The 21,309-nt window shown below is 39.2% G+C and overlaps 1 protein-coding gene across 2 annotated transcripts in view; it reads left to right on the forward strand.

Moving 5' to 3' along the window:
• The window catches only part of RUSC2 (RUN and SH3 domain containing 2), a 57,354-nt gene that overhangs the window by 896 nt on the left and 35,149 nt on the right, over nt 1-21,309 (forward strand). The window lies entirely within an intron of this gene.

The raw sequence follows: 21,309 nt of genomic DNA on the forward strand, positions 1-21,309 counted from the left end.
TGCCCTGGAGGCAAGGACCGTACATTATTAATTTGTATCTCCAGCGCCCAGCACAGTGCTTGGCACATGGTAGCACTCAGTAAATATTTAATGGGTGGGTGAATGAATGAGACCAATGCAGAGGCTGTGAGGCAGAGTGCTTTAGTGGGAAAAATGTCACTAGTTACATGAAGTGGGAAAAAAGGAAGGGCATCTAGGGGATTACTTGTGGTGCTTATGTTGGGAGCATAGAACTGAACATATTCAGTCTCAATTCATGCATCTAATGTCATTTACATAGAAGCTTCTATTTATCAGCTGATTTCCCTTTATGTTCTGTTTACAAAAAAAAAAAAAAAGTCAGGGCCAAGGCTGCAGAAATTTTTATTGGTCAGTGTGCCTCAGAGGCTGCCCAGATAATCTTGAAAGAACTTTACCCAGGTGACGCCCCTCCTTTTGCCCTAGCGACTAACTGCTCCCTCTAAAGAAGAACTGTGGAGACTAGCCACAGTCTTTAAACCTTACTCACTGTAGCTGGTCAGCTAGTGCTTCAGGACAGGTTGGAGGAATGACCTCAGTTATTTTACCCTTTTAGCTCCTGGATACCTCCCCTCCCCTTTCCTCCACTGGAGGGGTAGACATCCCAGGCTGGCCTAGTGTGAGAAATATGAAAGATTCCTAAATACTACTGAAGTATGATCAGGTCATATGGGCCATTTATATCTCAGTAGACCAGAATCAGGCAGGGGTTACTGCTATGTGAACAGTGTCAGTAATAAACAAGAACACAGGCCTTTTAAAGATGGGATTCTCAAAGAACAGAAAGCCTGAAACCTGTTTTTGTTGATTCCTAAGAGGATGACCTGAACAGATTCAGTTTCCTGAAGCTAAGACAGGGTTCGGCGACCTCAGTTTTGGCCCCGGTTCCGTGGGGAAGTGGGTGATATTGCTGAGTGATGAAACAATGGCTGGCAAGCTGCGGGAGTTTATAAGCTAAGTAGTTGCCTGACTAATAGTGGCATTATTGTCACTGGGGCTCAGCATATTACTAGGTAAAATAGTGACTGGAGTTTCTTAGCAGGCTCCGTGGAAATTAAGCAGTGATACGGTTTAGGGGAGAGGGGAGATCCCACCACTCTCTCTGGTGTTCTGCTACCCGTGTCCCTCCTACTGTATGACTATAGCACACTCACCATCATTGTTTCTTTTCTGCTTTGAGCCAGGTCAGAATCTGATTTCCTCTGATTTTTATGTTAAGTGTTTAAGGTTCCTTTTTGTTAAATGTTTAAGGTTCCTTTTTGAGGCAAGGCCTGCCTAACTGGAAGCTGGGTATGTTCTCACCCATTTCTAACTTTGATTTATCCTTCTTTACTTTTTCTTTCTACCATTCTCTGACTTATCTTTGTAACTTTACAAAGTGATACTGAAAGCAGGAAAGAGCTCCTAAGCTGAATTAAGCAGGGGCATGGTATCTGGAGACCAGTACTTTTTTTTTTTGTTAACCAATATGTTTTTAATGGGCTTTTCTACTTTTCCCTGTCTAGGATCCCTGTTAAGACCTCAGTAGCCCCAAAACACTCTGGATTGTTTGATTTATTTTTTCTTCACTTCCAATACTTCAGAGTGTTGCCAGATAAAATACAGAATGCCAAGGTAAATTTGAATTTCAGATAAACAGCAGGGTGTCCTGTATTTTTACTTGCTAAATCTGGCAACCCTAGTTCATGGGAAGGCTTATGTGTTCTGTTTTTCTCTCTGCAACTTTAGGACAATAACTCATCCTTTTCTTCTGTTGCTCATACACAATGACTGAGCATCCTATTAAATGTCACTTGACTGAGATGGCTCACTGACTGCATGTTAGGGTAAGGGCAGGCTCTGTAGAGATAGTGCAATTGGTCAGTGTTTAGGTTACCCAGAAAACACCCATCAAACATTGACATATGATATTGTAATTCCTGTCAAATGAGTCTGTCTTGCAAAATGAGCATATTATTTTGAGTGGCCAGATATAAACATTGCTCTGGATTAACTTCAAGGGATGAGGGTGGGGTGTGGAGTGCATTCTAACGAAAAGTTAACAACTCACAGTAGAACTTCTCTTGTACCATGTTTACTGTTTTTTTTTAAGTTGTGGTAAATATATATAATATAAAATTTACCATTTTTACCATTCTTAAATATATAGTTCAGTGTCATTAAGTACATTCACACTGTTGCCCAGCCATCACCACCATCCATCTCCAGAATTTTTTCATCTTCTCAAACTGAAACTGCATAATCATTAAACGGTTAACTCTTCATTTCCTCTTCCCCCAGCGCCTGGCAACCACCATTCTACTTTCTTTCTCCATGAATTTGACTACTCTAGGTAGTTCATATAAGTCGAATCATACAATATTTGTCTCTTTGTGACTGGTTTATTTTCACTTAACATAATGTCTTCAAGGTTCATCCATGTGATAGCTTGCATCTGAATTTCCTTCCCTTTTAAGGCTGAATAAAATTCATTGTATGTATATATCACATTATTTTTATCCACATTCATCGATGGACACTTGGGTTGTTTCCACCTTTTGGCTATTGTGAATAAAACTGCTATGAACATTGGTGTACAAATATGAGTCCCTGTTTTCAATTCCTTTGGATATATACCCAGAAATGGAATTGCTGAATCATATGGTAATTCTGTGTTTAATTTTTTGAGGAACTGCCATACCATCTTCCACAGTGGCTCTACCGTTTTACATTTCCACCAACAATGTAAAGCATTCCAGTTTTTCCATAAACTTGCCAACACTTATTTTCTGTTTTGTTTTTTAAATAATAGTCATCCTAATGGGTGTGAAATGGTATCTTGTGGTTTTGATTTGCATTTCTCTAATGGCTAGTGATGTTTAGTATCTTTTCATGTACTTATTGGCTGTTTTTATATCTTTGGAGAAAAGTCTATTGAAATCCTTTGCCCATTTTTTAATTGGGTTATATGTCTTTCTATTGTTGAATTGTAAGAGTATTTTATATATTCAGGATAGAAGTCCCTTATCAGATATTATGATTTGAAAATATATTCTCCCATTTCATGCGTTGCCTTTTCACTCTGTTGATAGTATCGTTTGATGCACAAAAGGTTTTAAATTTTGATGAGATCCAGTTTACCTATTTTTTTCTTTTGTTGCCTGTGCTTTTTGTGTCACAGCCAAGAAATCATTGCCGAATCCAGTGTCATGAAACTTTTCCCCTGTGTTTTCTTCTAAGTTTTTTTAAATAGGTTTATCTTTTATGGTTAGGTTTTGATACATTTTGAGTTAATTTTTGTATGATGTGTAAGATAAGGGCCCAATCTAATTCTTTTGCATGTGGATATCCAGTTTTCCTAACACCATTTGTTGAAGACTTTCCTTTCCCCTTTGAATAGTGTTGGCATTCTTGTCGAGTATCATTTGACCAGATATGCCAGGTTTATTTCTAAGCTCTCTGTTCTCTTTCATTGGTCTGTGTGTCTGTCTTTATGCCAGTACCACACTCTTTTTTTTTTAATTTATCTTTTATTGAAGTATAGTTGAATTACAAAGTTATGTTAATTACTGCTGTACAGCAAAGTGACTCATTTATACATATATATATATTCTTCTTGATATTCTTTTCCATTATGGTTTATCACAGGATTGAATATAGTTCCCTGTGCTATACAGTAGGACCTTGTTGTTTATCCATTCTGTATATACCACTTTGTATCTGCTAATCCCAAACTCCCAGTCCATCCCTCTCCCACCCCCTCCCCCTTGGCAACCACCAGTCCATGCTCTATGCCCCTGATTCTGTTTCTGTTTCATAGATAGTTTCATTTGTGTCATATTTTAGATTCCACATATAAGTGATATCATATGGTATTTGTCTTTCTCTTTCTGACTTACTTCATTTAGTATGATAATCTCTAGTTGCATCCATGTTGCTGCAAATGGCATTATTTCGTTCTTTTTTATAGCTGAGTAGTATTCCATTGTATATATATACCACATCTTCTTTATCCATTCATCTGTTGGTGGACATTTAGGTTGTTTCCATGTCTTGGCTATTGTGAATAGTGCTGCTATGAACATAGGGGTGCATGTATCTTTTTGAATTATAGTTTTGTACAGATGTATGCCCAGTAGTGGGATTGCTGGATCATATGGTAATTCTATTTTTAGTTTTCTGAGGAGCCTCCATACCGTTTTCCACAGTGGCTGCACCAACTTGCATTCCCATTAACAGTGTAGGAGGGTTCCCTTTTCTCCACACCCTCTCCAGCATTTGTTATTTGTAGGCTTTTTAATGATGGCCATTCTGACCAGCATGAGGCAGTACCATACTCTTTTGATGACTGTAAGCTGTGTAGTAAGGAAGTATGAGTCCTACAACTGTGTTCTGCTTTTTCAAGATTTTTTTTGACTATTCAGGATCCTTTCCGATTTCATACAAATTTTAGGATAGATTTTTCTATTTCTGCAAAAAATATCATTAGGATTTTGAAAGGGATTGCATTAAATCTGTGGATTGCTTTGGGCAGTTGACATCCTTTTGTTGTTGTGGAAAGAACTACCCTCTTAACAAATTTTTAAGTTTACAATATATTATTGACTGTAGGTGCATTGTTTTACAGCAGATCTTTAGAGCTTATTCATCTTGCTTGACTGAACTTTATACCCATTGAACAACAACTCCTCATTTCCCTCTCCCCCAGTCAACCATCATTCCACTCTTTGATTCATGAATTAAACTATTTTATATTCCTCAGACAAGTGGAATCAGGCAGTATTTGTCATTCTGTGATTAGCCTATTTCACTTAGCATAATGTCCAACCATGTTGTCGAATATTGCAAGTATTGACAGCTTAACAATATTAAGTCTTACCATCCATGAACACAGGATATCTTTCCATTTATTTGTATCTTCTTTAATTTCTTCCAGTAACATTTTATAGTTTTCAGTGGTTAAGTTTATTCCCACATATTTTATTCTTTTTGATGTGTTGTAAATGGAATTATTTTCTTAATTTCCTTTTCAGATTTTTCATTATTATTGTCTAGAGACACAACTGATTTTATGTTTTATATGTTGACTTCGTGTCCTGAAACTTTGCTGTATTCATTTATTAATTCTAAGAGTTGGGGAGGTAGATCTTTAGGGTTTTCTACATATAAGACCATGTCATCTGCCAACAGTAGTGCAGATGCCTTTTATTTCTTTTTCTTGCCTAATTGCTCTGGCTAGGACTTCCAATACTATGTTGAATAGAAGTGGCAAAACCATATTTACTCTTAACACACAGTCTTAGGGGTTTGATGATTGGTTTGGTTTGATGCTTAAGGATGTAAGTCCATAATAGATGCTGAGAACAAAACTATATTTTAGCATAGTATATTAGTGTTAACAGTGAGTCATCAAGAAAAAGTTAAGTTATAGCCTATACACTGTGATTAAAACAAAAGTGTGGGGGCTTCCCTGGTGGCACAGTGGTTGGGAGTCCGCCTGCCGATGCAGGGGACGTGGGTTCGTGCCCCAGTCTGGGAGGATCCCACATGCTGCAGAGCGGCTGGGCCTGTGAGCCATGGCCACTGAGCCTGCGCGTCCGGAGCCTGCGCCTCCAGAGCCTGTGCTCCACAACGGGAGAGGCCGCAGCAGTGAGAGGCCCGCGTACCGCAAAAAAAAAAAAAAAAAAAAAAAAAGTGTGTAAGTGAAAGTGTACATTTTAAAAGAGTTTTATCAAAATACCTAAAGTTTAAAAAAAATTAATTTTGATACTTAAAGAAGAAAACTTCTGTTCTCTGGAATTCTTGGTTTAATAAGTTAGTCTTTTATCTTCTCTAGGAAATGAGACAGCTCTGAAATGTCTTCTGTGGTTTTGGCTTCTTGTGTGGTCCTGTGGTCAAGGACAACAAATTGATAACTGGGTGGAGAGGGGAAAAAAGGGCCAGCCAACTTCTGGCTAGATTTAGTTATTTTAGGGTCCAAAGTTTATACTTAAGTTTACCTTAGAATCCTAAAATCTATATTTAACTTGTTTACCTGTTTTTATACTTTTGTGCTTCCTTTCTTTTTTTGTATAATTATTCTAAGAAAGAAAATGCAGCCTTATATTTAGTGTACTTAGGGAAAAATGAAAAATTATTTTTTATCCATGTTCAGGTAAAGGAAAAAAAAGGAGATAAGCATATTCCTAAAGTCAGTATAGATAGAATTTAGAAGACCCCAAGGAAAAAAGCAAAAACTCAAGATGGGAGAGTTGGGGACCTAGTGCTGATCCCATTCATCCAAGAGTTGTTTCTCTTACAAAATGTTATTTTCTTATTATCTGAAGGATGTTGTATTCTGTTTATTTAAAGATACAGACAAACTTTGTTATCAGACCAACCTATTCCCTGTACGTTGTAGATAGCTAGAGTTTTTCTGTAAGGCTAATCATTTCCTTTTATTTTTTTATTTTTGATAGTATCTTTTTTTAATTTATTTTTTTATTTTGGTTGTGTTAGGTCTTCGTTGCTGCACACAGGCTTTCTCTAGTTGCGGTAAGCAGGGGCTGCTCTTCATTGCGGTACACAGGCTTCTCATTGTGGTGGTTTCTCTTGTTGCAGAGCACAGGCTCTATTTTTGAATATATATATTCAAAAATATATATATATATTTTTTTTTTACCCCCAACCTCAATATGAAGGTTGTACCAAAATATGCTTATATTGGCAAAGTGTGAAAATGCCTATTTTACTTTCCTTCCCTTAACTATTATTATTTTGTTTGATAATTGATAAACAAAAGATAGTATTTTAAATCTTATTGTTTGCTCATATCTTGCCCATTTTCCTATTATTTCAAGTGAATAAGGCAGTCACAAAAGAACGAATACTGCATGATTCCACTTACATGAGGAATCTAAAATAGTCAGAATCAGAGATGCAAGAAGTAGAATGGTGGTGGCCAGGAGCTGGAGGAGAGGGAAATGGGGAGATGCTGTTCAACCTGTATAAAGTTTGAATTATGCAAGATGCATAAGTTCAGGAGATCTGCTGTACATTATGCTTATAGTTAGCAATAATGCACTATATACTTAAATATTTGTTAAGAGAATAGATCTCATGCTATATGTTCTTACCTCAATTTTAAAAAAAGATCTTAGGTTTTAGCAATCAATTCACATAAATTCTTTACATATAAGGATATTGGCATTTTGTTATATTTGTGTCAAATATTTGTCTTTTAATTTTGTTTATGACTTGACATCTAGAATTTTACAGTTTCTATATGGTCAAATCTTTAGTTTTCTGTTGTGACTTCGGTACACCTTCTTTCAATAAATACTCTGGGAGTCTATGTCCTGAGTCTGAGGCTATTGGGTACAGATTTCTGTGACAAACTGTCTCTCTCTTTATTTTTTTTCCAATTTTATTGAGATATAACTGACATATAATATTGTGTAAGTTTAAGATGTACAGTGTGTTGATTTGATACACTCATATATTGGAAAATGATTACTACAATAGGATAGTTAAATCTCCATCGCTTTACATAATTACCATTTCTTTTTTGTGGTGAGAACATTTAAGATCTACTCTCTTAGCAACTTTCAAATATATAATACAGTATTGTTAACTACAATCACCATGCTATACATTAGATCCCCAGAATTTATTCATTTTATAATTGGAAATGTTTACCCTTTGACCAACATTTCCCCCACCCCCCAGCACCTGGCAACCATTCTACTCTTTGTTTCTATGAATTTGGCCTTTTAAGATTCTACATATAAGTGATATCATACAGTATTTGTCTTTCTCTTTCTGACTTATTTAACTTAGCGTAATGCCCTCAAGGTCCATCCATATTGTCACAATGGTAAGATTTCTTTCTTTCTCATGGCTGAATAATATAAAGAACTCTATACATATGGTTCTCTCTGATTGAAATCCTTCCCCTGACCTGCATGCATATTTCTACTCCTCCTTTAAGAATCTACTCATATGACTCCTTTCCGAAACCTTTCCTGATGACCCCCTGCAAATTTGGGTATAATTTCCACTGTGCTATCATTGGCCTTGTCTGGGGCTCCATTACAGCGGTTAACGCGTTATTTACATAGCTGTAAACTCTGTGAGGGCAGAAATAGTCTTTGAATCCAGGGTCTCTGAAAGATCCAGAGAGAGAGCTTGATCTCTTCCATTTTTTAAGTTCTTCATGTGTTAAAAATGATTGAAATCCAAAGCAGAATTCTAATAATTTTGGTATATTTAAAATATTTACCTTAACAAATTCATTTTGTAATATGAAAATGACTGTGTTTAGGACAAACCACATGATCATCTCAGTAGATGCAGAAAAAAATTTGACAAGTCCATGATAAAAACACTCAACAAACCAGAAGTAGAACTTCCTCAGCCTGGTAAAGGGCATCTATAAAAAACCCTGTAGCTAACATTATACTTAATGGTGAAAGACAACTGAAAGCTTTCCCTCTAAGATCAAGTATAAGAGAAAGTTGGTCATTCTCAACACTTCTATTCACCATTGTACTAGAAGTTCTAGCCAGAGCAAATAGACAAGAAAAAGAAATAAAAGATATTCAGATTGAAAAGGAAGTAGAACTATTTGCAGATAACATGATCTGGTATATAGAAAATGCTAAGGTAGCCACAAAAAAAACTATTATAACTAATAAATGAGTTGAAGATTGTAGGATGCAAGATCGATGGATATAGGGTTTCTTTTAGGGGTGATAAAATATTCTGAAATTAGACTGTGGTGATGGTTGCCCAACTCTGTGAATACACTAAAAACCACTGACTTGTACACTTTAAAAAAGTGAATTTTATAGTATGTGAATTATATGTCAAAAGAGTTGTTTTTTTTTTTAATGACTACAGTTATAACTTCATGTGTAAATAAGGATAAAAGGCTAATTTGAAGCCCTTTGTGATTGTCGGTCTTGGGCCAAAGATTTTCCTGTCCTTTTTTCCCCCAACTTGTGAAAGACTCTATTTTCTGCTCTATATTCCTGGTGTTACCAACCAGGGTTCTTGGCCTCCTTAATCAGTAGAAGTTGATCAGAGTCCAGACAAGAAATTCAGGCAAGGCTTTATTGGGGCCCCTGCTGCAGCAGTGGGCAGTGAGAACAAACAACAGGTTCCCTTGCTTGTTGGCTCCCCAAGGGGGGGCAAACTTGTTTCTTACATGGGATGAGGGTAGGGGTGTGTCCAGAGCTCCGGCCAGAGGGGTGGCTTAGGCGTTTTGCCCACCCCTTAGGTGGTGGTGTGGGCAGGGGCATCCGCAGGACCCTGCTTTTGCTCCCCACCCCCTGCTTTTGCTCCAGGCTCTTCAAAAGTGGCAGTTGGGTTTTTTGGTCTCTTTGTATCTTTTGGGTCCAGAATTTACCCTAACTGCAGGCATGCAATTATTTTTAGTCCCGGACAGTGTCTTTGTATTTTGTTGCTGAAGGAGAGGTGTGTCCAGGTACAAGCACTGCAGCGCTGCAGCAAAGGGTCTCAGGTCCCAGCCTGTCTCACTGGTGCCCAGCACAATGCCAGACAAATAGTATAAGTTCAATAAATATTTGTAGAATAAATGAATAAATTATGACAACTGAACTGACTTTAAGCCTAGTTCAGCAAATCAGCTACATTTCTGAGGTTTTTTTCTCTATCACCAAGGATCCATGAATTTAGTGACAGTCACAGAAATTATAGACTGGTCCTATGATGAGTTTGGTTTTAGCCCTATAGAGCAACTTTTAAAGAAGACAGAATGGTCAGTTATGACTGGTAGACTAGATAAAGCTCTTTCCAAAAAAAGATCTATGAACTGAGCTGAACATGAACATAAGTAAGAGTTTTTTAAATTAAGATAAATATACAAAAACAATTTAAAAATAAAACAATAACAAAATAAAAGAAATTTAATTCACCTGTAATCCTATCTGCCTATCCTTTCTGTTTACATGCATATATAATTTTGCAGGAATATAACTGTTAGCATTAAAATTATTTTGTATTCTGCTTTATTTTAATTAACCTTGTTTCATAAACATTTATCCATGTTGCTGTTTAGGCTTTATGGTTTATGGCTTAGTGTATTCTATTCAGTTGTTGAAATATCCTCACTGGTAGTCCTTTAACATCTTTAAAACTTCATTGATATTACAATCATTCTTTTAAAAATGTACTCACCTAGTAATGAACCTAACTCTGAATAATAACCCCTTACCTTTTATTTGTCTGTACTTAAACAGCTAGAGAAAATTGTACAGTCCAGTAGGTTTAGTATCACTTTCATCATCACCAAACTTATGCTGGCCAGCAGTCTTACTATATTTCTGTTACAAGGTTATTCCTCTACTCTTTATAACAAATATTTTATACCTTCACTACCCTCCTCAACCTCTGACCCTCCCATCTTCCTTCCATATACTCTATGATGACTTTGACTCATATACCTCAAAGAAAAAGGAAGCCATCAAACATGAACTTTCTTACTTCCTACCACCAATCTGCAAATCTGTCTATAGCCATCCTCTCTTCACTAGTTGCAGGGAGGAGTATCTCACCTCTTAACAAAAGCTAATCTCTCCCTGGTGAACTGGATTGCATACCCTCTATTGTTTAGCTGTTTTGAGATGTTTTTATACAGCAGAGAGTATTAAACCTAAATGATATACTTTGTAAACTACCCCAAACAAACCTATACTCTGAGTAAAAACACTGATTGCTATACAAATGGAACTTCAAGACAATTCCCTGATGCCACCCCACTTCCACACACCTCTTTTGATTTGTTTGCTGATCCTAAGTTCAACCTATATAGAAATCCTTTTTTTTTAATCTATTTTTTTTATTTATTATTTTTGGCTCATTTTGCTGAAGCATATTCCGTAGTAGCTTTCTAAGAAAGGATACATAGTAGGAACATTTTTGAAATGAATGTCTGAAAGTATATATATTTAAACTCTCACAGTTGATAATTTGGCTGTGCATGAAACCTTAGGCTAGAAATCAATTCCTCTCAGAAATCTGAAAGTACTGCTCCACTGGTTACTAATTAGATTCCATCATTGTTAAGCCGAATGCCATTCTGATTTCTATTTGTATGTAAACTTTTAAAATTAATTAATTAATCAATTAATTTATTTTTGGCTGTGTTGGGTCTTCCTTGCGGTGCGCAGGCTTCTCATCGCGGTGGCTTCTCTTGTTGTGGAGCACGGGCTCCAGAGTACGCGGGCTTCAGTAGATGCGGCGCGTGGGCTCAGTAGTTGTGACTCATGGGCTCTTAGAGCACAGGCTCAGTAGTTGTGGCGCATGGGCTTAGTTCCTCCGCGGCATGTGCATCTTCACGGACCAGGGCTCGAACCCGTGTCCCCTGCATTGGCATGCGGATTCTTAACCACTGCGCCACCAGGGAAGCCTTATATAGAAATTCTTGAGCCACTACTGCTTCTCAGGGGTGTTGCTTCATCATTTAATTCCTCCTTTCTAAACCTTCAACATCAGTGGAGGCAAAGTTATAAAAAAATAAAAGAAAGCGTACCAAGTGTATTTCCCAGACACAAGTCTCCAAATTGAAAGGGCCCACTGAGTGCCCAGCACAACAAATAAAAATAGCCTACCCCAGGGTACCTCATCATAAAAATCTAGAAAACTAGGGATATAGAGAAATTTTTAATCTGTCATTTTTTTTTAAAGTTTACATACAGGGACTTCCCAACAAGAAAGAAGAAATCATGGGATCTAGAACACAGGGCAACTAACAGAAGAGAGGCAAAGGCAATTCCTAGCATGATGAGAGAGAGAAGTCCAGCATGAAGTGGTGTTGTAAGCCAGAGAGGAGAGTCAATTCAGAATGTATCAGAAAAGAAAGTTCCAGAAGGATTATGTTCCGGGGGGGAAACAAAAAGGAACTGTGTTTGACCATATGGAAAGTTAGATTTAGATTGAGAGCAATTTTTACCATTCCGCTAGAGAATTTGTGAGGATTTAGGGACAAATATATAGAAAAATAAACAAAAGAGAGCCAAGTAGTAAAATTAAATTATAAATTATGCAGTAATAATAAGGGTCCACAGACTACCAAGTCATAGCAAACACTGGATATTAATTAAATCAGAAATTGTGTGGACTTCCCTAGTGGTCCAGTGGTTAAGACTCTGTGTTCCCAATGCTGGGGGCCCAGGTTCGATCTCTGGTCAGGGAACTAGATCCCACGTGCTGCAACAAAGATCAATTTAAAAAGATCCTGCCTGCTGCAACTAAGACCTGGCGCAGCCAAATAAATAAATATAAAAAAAAAAAAGAAATTGTGAGGAAGGTGGTGGATGTAGGAAGTCAAGAGAATGTTTAAAATCAAGAAATAATTAAATACACATATGATTTATAAACATGAACATAAATGCCAGACGAGACAGCTAAAAGATTTGAAAGTAGTGGTCTCTGGAGAAGGACACAGAGGTAGAAAGGGGTAGAGCTGGGGACTGCTATTTTCCATCATAAACTTTATACTACAATTTATCTTTGTAATCATGTGCATATATTAATTTGATAAAATCAATATTAATTTAAAAATCCCCTGACACCACATCACCCTCTGGGTATTGACTGTCTCATTTAACAGCCAACCTTTTTTGACCACCCAGACTGTCTGCTCAATTTTCCATTCACTTTTGCACCCTCTGCTGTCTAGCTTCATTTCCACTAACCACACCCCTGAAATTGTTTATGTCAAGATCACCAGTGAACTCCCCGTTGCCAAATAAAATGGACACTTTCAAAGACGCTCGTTTTCTTTCAGTTTTTCTAAGACACCAACCACTTTCCTGTCTCAGGCCCTTTCACACATGTCATTTCCTCTGCTTGTAATGTTGTCCCCAACTTTTCACCTGTTTAAATTCCCTTCAACTAACCTTTCAAGGCTGAACTTAAACATCAGTTTCCCAGAGAGGCCTTCCCTGACCTCTTAATCAAGCCCTTAGTCAGTCTTAATCAGATCCGCTTAATACTCTGTACTTTATTTTCATGGCATTTATCACACTTTGTAATTATATTTTTATTTATGTGATTGTTTGTCTGCCTTCCTCCACTAGATTGTAAACTTCATGAGGGCAGGGATAGCATCTATTTTGTTTACCACTTCCTGGCCTATAGGAATCTGCCCAAAGACTGAATTAATAATCCTCGAAAGAGGTGTTGAAGGAGGGCCTAGAATTAGAGCACTGATTGTAGGAATTAGAAGAGAGGATAGACTTGAGAGCTTTTCTACGGCAGAAGCTATGGGACTTGGATAGGGTCTCCTGGGATACATGTCTGGAAATAATTAGACCCTTTAAGGAGAATCTTGTCAGCCCATGAGTTTATGTAGAGGACTCGCTTTCACTGTCTTCTGCTGACAGTGAGCAGTTCAGGTAGTCATGTAACTGAATTCGCTGTATTCACTGGGTGGGAAATTCTTGATTCACAGATAATTTGCATATTTACTCTAACCTTTCTATGTATTCCCTCGGGATTTTTTTTTTTGGTAATAAATTTATTTATTTATTTATTTTTGGCTGTGTTGGGTCTTCGTTGCTGGGTGCAGGCTTTCTCTAGTTGCGGCGAGCGGGGGCTACTCTTCGTTGCGGTGCGCGGGCTTATTGTGGTGGCTTCTCTTCTTGCAGAGCAGGGGCTCTAGGCGCGTGGGCTTCAGTAGTTGTGGCACACAGGCTCAGTAGTTGTGGCACACAGGCTTCATTGTTCTGCGACATGTGGGATCTTCCCAGACCAGGGCTCGAACCTGTGTCCCCTGCATTGGCAGTTGGATTCTTAACCAGTGCGCCACCCATGAAGTCCCGCCCTCAGGATGTTTTCTGGGACAGAGCCACTTTACAACTTTCAGGAGGACAAAGAACAGAGCCATGAGGGTTAAAAAATTTGAGGTTGTGGGCCTGTTGAAAAGAAAAGCTCTGGGTATGACTGTGACAAGATTCCCTGGTGTGAGTTGGTAAGTTGAACAGTAGTGCAGCCTCAAAAAGGCAATAGGAGGGATCTAGGCTCAAAGAAAGAAGAGATTCCCGATTCATGTTCATTATAGTTGCCGTTTACTGAGCACTCACTAAATACCAATCACTGTTCTAGATGTTTCTATATCTTTTAACTTCCACCAGCACCCTGTGAGAGGAGATACTATATTATCCCCATTGTACAGGTGAAGAAACCCAAGCTGAGGGGAATCAAATAACTTGCCCAGTGCTACAGAATTAGTCCATAAGAGCAGAGTTAATATACCAGCTTTTTTTTAGCTCCCTTTTTTTTTTTTTTTTTGACCACACCTCACAGCATGCAGGACTTTGGTTCCCAGAACAGGGATCGAACCCGCGTCCCCTGCACTGGAACCTTGAAGTCTTAACCACTGGACCATCAGGGAAGTCCCTAGCTCCCTTTGTTGGCCAGAAAGAAATAAAAGTGCATGGCCTGAAGCTGGAAAGAGCAAATCAGGGTTCAATTTCTTCATTGTAAATGGACAGTAATTTGTTAGTTGAAGTGAGCTCCTATGCCTTAAACAAAAGTGTGTGATGTAAATAGGGACTGAACTCCTGCAGAATGAATAGGAATAAAAATGGGGCTCAACTGAGAGCAAGTTATTGAGATTCTAGTGACTCCTTCAAGGGTCAGAATTTTCAACCAAAACACAGGTAATTTGGGTTGTCAATTCAGTATAAATTTGTCCCTGATTTAATAAATATGCTAACTGACGTCCCTGGACAGAGATGGCTTTTTGAATTAGCTGTCTTTCCTTTGAATATAGCACATTCCGAAGCCTACTTTATAGTTTGTATGTCATAGTTATTTAATTATTTGTTAGTCTCCCCAGGTGAACTATAAGCTCCATGAAGGCCTGCTTTGTTCACATAGTGCAGTGCCTTGCACTTCATAGGTGCTCAGTTAATGTTTATTGACTGATTCATCTAGTCCTTGGGCAAGACTGGCATCTGAGGTTCTCAGGGCCACAAACAAATTCTTCTATACATCTGCCCAAAGCAGGGAAGGAAGTCCTCCCAGAGCCTTGTTGTGCTTCTAGGTTGGGCTATTAGATTCCCTAGGTCCTGCCTCCTTTGGGTGGGGCCCCAGAGGCTTGATGCCACTGGGGCTCTGGTTTGGCAGTGGGGCTTGTCTTTGTTCTGAGATATTAACTGTAAATGGATCATGCTTATTTCCTGTTCTCAGGAGAACTCAGTGGGACCACAACTGAGGGGCAGTGAGAACACAGAGTTACTGTGTACTCTGCTGGAACCTCCCCATTGCTACCCAGAGATGGCTCCAATATACGTTAGCCAATCAGGGAATTCCAAACCCTTTTCCTGAACTCTAAACAGCTTGAGGAATCTCTCCAGCTGGAATTGGAAAAGCTCCTAGCCAGGAGAGCCAAGTCTTATGTAACTTTACAGACTGCCCTTTTTTAGGAAAAAACAAACTGTTCCTCAGCTAGTGCTGGATTTTTTGAGACACATCCTGCATTCTTTCCTAGATGCTCAGCAGCCCCATTGGAAGCAGCCAACAGGCTAGAGTTGAAGACTGATGAGGTTCAGCAGGGAGAGATAACGAAAGAGGGATAGAGGACGTCTGTCATTCTGGCTGGAGCATGCTATTCTGGTTCTCATGCTGCAGCTCGCACTAGCAGTAAAGGGAGTTCAGTGTTGAGGTGAAGGGAGAGGAGCTGTACCTGGGGATATTTGCCCTGCACATTCCAGAAGCCAACCACTGTACCCCCTTTATCTTCTTAGCACCCCATACCCCAAGAGGGAGGACTAGAACTGTGTGTAAATATGTCCACAGCTGTAATGAACCAAATTCTTCTCTAGAAAAGGAAATTTTCCCAATTTACTTTGGTGAAGATTCAGTTCCTCCTTAGTTCAATTCAGTAAACATTTTAAGCCATGTGCCAGGCTCTAGGCTAGGTTAAATGACTACAGAGATGAATAAGACAGTCTCTATCCTTAACGTGCAACCAAGAAGGAAAGAGAAAATGTATGTAAACAATTATAATACAATTCCTTGCTTTATAGTCCTGTGTACTTTATGTAATTCTTTTACTCTTAACTCTCTTATAAAGGTAACCGTCAGGTTTATATCCACGTGTGAACTTATGGGCTTCCTAATTTATGATTTTTAAAAATACAAGAAAATCTCCCCTTTTTAGATGTGAGCAGTTATTTTACTAAATTATTTATGAAATGGGCAGGCACAACTTTCAAGAATATTCTTATATTAATTGTTTTTATTTCCATAATTTTCTCAATTGTTTTTATTTCCATAATTTTCTCAAGCTAATATGTGGCATTTTAGAACTTTGAATGTAACTTGAATCTTTCAAAATAACAAATAGCTTTCTCAGTGAATTATGATTTGCCTTAGACATGCCTGTAGCTTTTGGTTCTTCCCTGAAATAAAGTATTAGGCAAACATCTAGCACAGCGGACTATTATTATTGTAAGTGTTAGTCTTTATCTATAAGTCATTCATTTCCTTCTAGCCTGTGGTGTGTGGTGAGGTATAACTCCAGTGATTACTGACCCTTTGCACATTGTTCTTAGGTTGCTTCTATAGTAGTTTGATCACTGTTTGCAAAGCCTTTAACTATTTGTGATAGAGCCTAGATTTACAGCCTTAAGTCTTTGCTCAAAATAAGCTCACCCCTAGCCTCAGGCCTTTCATCCATATTTACTATGTCCAAACTCATCTAACTGTTGATAGTTTGCTCGCTGTCCACAACCATACCACATATAGAAGTGGGCAAGATAGGGAAAAGAGAAAGACTTGAGACCTAAGTCAATTCAAGTGTGGGTTTGGAACCTGGGAGCAGGAGAAAAGGGAAAAAAAAAAAAGAAAGAAAGAAAAAAGAAATGGCCTGGTAGAGGCATGGGATAGTATTATTAAGCAAAAATAGAAGGATAAAGACTGTTTATGGCTCAGTCTGCACTCCAGAATGATAATGCAATAAGCTAAATTCCGCAGATGTTTCTGAAGCACTTTATATGAAGGGAATTAGCCAGTCTGTCAGCTTCAATACAAATAACCTCAGAATTCTTCCTTCACATTCCTCAGTGGCTTCTTAGGGGGGAGCTGCCTCTGAAATATATGCATCAGCCCTGTGGGAAGAGGAAAGAGGATCCCTAGGCAGGCTCAGCAGAGTCAGAATTTTGAGAAATATACTTTGAATAGAGAGGGCTTTAAGGTCTAGAGCAGAGGTCAGCAAATTATGGCCCATGCCAGAGTAACTTTATATGGTTTTTACATTCACACAAGCTGAGAATGGTTTTTACATTTTTAAAGAATTGTTTAAAAAAGGCGGCGGGGGTGGGGGCGGAGGTTGGAATATGTAGCAGAACTTTATTGCCCACAAAGCCTAAGTATTTACTCTCTGGCCCTTTACAGACAGAGTTTGCTGAAAGGAGGGTTTACTGAAAGCTCACCAGAAGCTGCAGGATGTTGCAGAGTCTGTTTTGAACCCGAGGGTAGGCACTTGCAGAAAAAGAGGTATCAGCATCAGTGAAGAATAGATTTCTATTTCTCCTCTCCAAAAGCTCTGGAGACCTGGCAAACTAACCGATTGCCGGGCCAGAAAGAGTGAAGCCTTGTGTTGGGTTTAGAATACAGTGTTGCCTTTGTTCTAACTGAGCAGTGGAATACATCCTTTCATTAATGCTGCTTTATCAGGGCTTTCGGCTAAATCTAGTTTGAAATACTACTGTTCAGTCCTGTATCAAAGGGATACAAGTCTCAGATCAGTGTCCTGGGCCCAGGTGTAAGGGAGAATTAGGTTTGTAGATGGAGCAAGTGGGTGAGTAGAGGCATTTCTTTTTGCTTGCATTTTTCTACTTTCTCTATTACACATTAGTGGAAGTTAATACCTTGTATCTAGATAAACAGATTCCTAACTGTTTCAACCATTCCTCAAACCAGTGGTGGGGATTATAGGCCTGAAAGAAAGGAACTGTACCTCCAAGCACAGACCAGGTTCACTTCCCAACATGGCCACCGTGACCTAGAAGAAGGAAAATACATAAGGCCCGGGCTCTCTACCTATATGCATGAATGACAGTTATATTTCTAAAATACTTTATCCAAAGAATTTATAGCATTTAAATTTTTTGCTACTTATTTTTTATTGAAGTATAGTTCATTTACAATGTGTCAATTTCTGCTATATAGCAAAGTGATTCAGTTTTTTATATATATATTCAGTTCTATATATTTATGATATATTTTTAATATATTTATGATATATATTTTTTAAATATTCTTTTCCATTATGGTTTATCATAGGATATTGAATATAGTTCCCTGTGCTACAGAGTAGAACCTTGTAGTTTATCCATTCCACATATAATAGCTCACATCTGCTAACCCCAACCTCCCACTCCACCCCTCCCCCAATCCTCTCACCCTTGGCAACCACCAGTCTGTTCTCTATGTCCGTAATTCTGTTTCTGTTTCATAGATAGGTTCACTTGTGTCATATTTTAGATTCCACATATAAGTGATATCATATGATATTTGTCTCTCTTTCTGACTTCACTTAGTATGATCATCTATAGCTGCATTTTTGCTATTTATTATTCTAATTGTTCGAATATTTTTTTCTTGCCATAACACCAGAAGGTAGATACAATTAGCCCCTTTTCCAAATGGTAAACCTAGAACTTTGAGAGGACAGGTACCTGCCCCAAGATGACCCAGCAAGTCAGAGAAAAAGCCAAGAATGAAAGCAGTGTTCCTATCCTTGGGCATCCTGCCACTATCCTAGGCATGAGTAGCTTCCAAATGAAGCTAAGATCAAACCCTATATCTCTAGTCATCATATCTGATTGTTTCTGAGGCTGCGTTGTTGTTATGATGACCAGGTAGATAAGCCTTGAATGACAGAAGAAAAAGTACTGAACGAATGGTTCACCAGCCTACCTTCCTGCTCCACGAGATGTTGATATGTTGTGTCTCTGATGATGGTTATGAGTCAGCCTTAGGCAGGAAGATGATGGAGTCACTGTTATTGTGTGCTTGGCTGCTTTCTTTGCACTTCAGCATTCCTACCTGGTATGTGGTACATTTTTGTCATTCCACAGCGGCCTGCTGTGCACATGACCTCTCAGTAGGCCAGTCCCCATCTATTTACATCAGCTATCCAGCTGCCAGCCTCCTCGCATCCCTGTCTGCCTGATGGAACAAGATGAAACTGTGTTAGGAACTGCCTTTCAGGGACGTGAGTGGGATACCCACGGAGTTCCAGATACTGTGGTCAAAGTGTAAGGTCCCTGGGACCCCAACCTCTAGGCCTTGGGGGAGAAAGAGGTTTTCAGGAAAGATTTTTCTGGGCACTGACTCCTCGCCAGATGAAAGCTGGTTTCTTGGTATTTCTATCCTATTGTGTCATTTCTAGGAAGAAGCTCTGGCCAAATAAATTTTCAAGGGATTTGATATACCTGCTAAAAATTCTGTGCAAATAAAATAAGGACCAGCCTAACCATCCTTTCTTTCAAATATCCTATAAAACCCTCCCAGGTGGGCTTTTTTCTTTTTCTCACAAGGTCAGCACTCACAGCACTCATCTGGGACTTGCGACTGACAAGGCTGAGCTTCTGGTTAGTTAAGTAACAGTCTTTCCTTGATTTTATCCAAGTCATTTCAGTGCAACCAGTGTGTGTGTGTGTGTGTGTGTGTGTGTGTGTGTGTGTGTATGTGTGTGTGCCCGCCCTTCCAAAACAACGTATTAAGTCTCTTGTCCAGGGCCTACCTGACTCAGGAAAATGCCATGAACAACAGCTCTCAATTGAGGTCCACCTGGTTCCGAAGATTTGGGACCAGACAGCTGGACATATGACAGCTCTGTTTGTTCCTTTTTCCCCTTCCCTGTCCCTGTTGATACTAAACTGTTTCAACAAGGCTTGTTTCCTCCAGAATCCAACTTAGCATCCTGGAGAAGCCTGAGGCCACTCCTGTAGCAGGAAGCTGCCCTAGATTTGGGCAGTAACCAGTAGAACTTGATACTGACGGCAGAGTGTAAAAATAAACACCTCCTACAGTGCTGTCTTAATCCACTCGCATCAGAGTTGCTATTATTAACCTATAGGCCTCACAGGCAGCTGTGATGGGCAGACAACAGCCTGGACAGACCTATCCTGCCAGCTTGGGATCAGACTGTTTCTTTCCTCGGTCTACTGGAATCTGATCTGGGGCCCCTGGAGAAGCACCAGCAGTCTGGGAGCATGCCCCACAACAGGTAGTACTAGAGATGGATTAGTGTCTTTGGTTTGGGAAAGCCTTAGGCTCCTAGGGCCAGCCTGCCAGGCCAGAGTGTAATGGGCACCGGGTTACTGATTCAGTCCTAGTGCAGGGGAGGGGAAAAAAGGAACATGACTCTTTCCAGTTCCTTTGGCTCTTTTGAAGAGGTTTTGCCTGCCAGTTCCCTGGACCTGGAGCCTTTAGGTTTTCTGGGAAATTGGGAAAGGAGAGAGGTAAGGACTCCATTGGTCATTGACAAAGATATAATAATAATAGTGACCATAACTGAGCACTTACCTTGTGTCAGGCACTTACGTATAATATCTTATTTCATTCTCCCTCAAGCCTTTGAGGGAAAATATCGTGACAGTTTTACAAATGAGGAAGCTAAAGTTTAGTGAAGTTGAATAACTTCCCGAAGTCCACAGCTGGCAAGTAGCGTGTCAGATTTGAATCCAAACCTGTCAACACCAAAATCCATACCCTGAATCATTACAGAAACTAGGCTCCTGAATATTCCAGACCCAGACAAGACTCCAGACACCTGCTTTAAAAATTTTTTGTTTAATATCAGTTTACTCTTACTTTAATCTTACAACCAAAGCAGATACAGTATCTGGTACAAAGAAATGGTCTTTGCCGCTGACCGCTAGTGAGGCAGTCCCGGTGCTCTTACCAAGCACTGTGAGCTGGACTCAGAGACTGTTACCTGAAGTCTATTGGAACGTAAGTCACATCCGGGAAAAGGCTTTTGACTTGACTGAGGGGTCTCTGGGACTATGACCCCTCTGCTGAGAATAGGGTCAGACTAGAACCTAGTTCCTTGGGGAGCAAGGCTTTGATGGCTTCTAGCAGTCATGCTGAGGGAGGAGTGTGCTTGAATGAAAGTATTTCCTTGAAGGGCAGTTATGCATCTCTATCCTTTCTCCTACCTCCCCCACCCTGTCTCCACAACTGGCTTGTGGTAATTCAATCTAGATTCTTCTCATAGCCTATTTCACTGTGCATATGTGGCCTTTTATTTACAGCCTTTGACAGTCTGATTGGATAACAGCTTACCAG

This window comes from Tursiops truncatus, chromosome 6, assembly GCF_011762595.2.
Source record: "Tursiops truncatus isolate mTurTru1 chromosome 6, mTurTru1.mat.Y, whole genome shotgun sequence".
NCBI lineage: Eukaryota > Metazoa > Chordata > Mammalia > Artiodactyla > Delphinidae > Tursiops > Tursiops truncatus.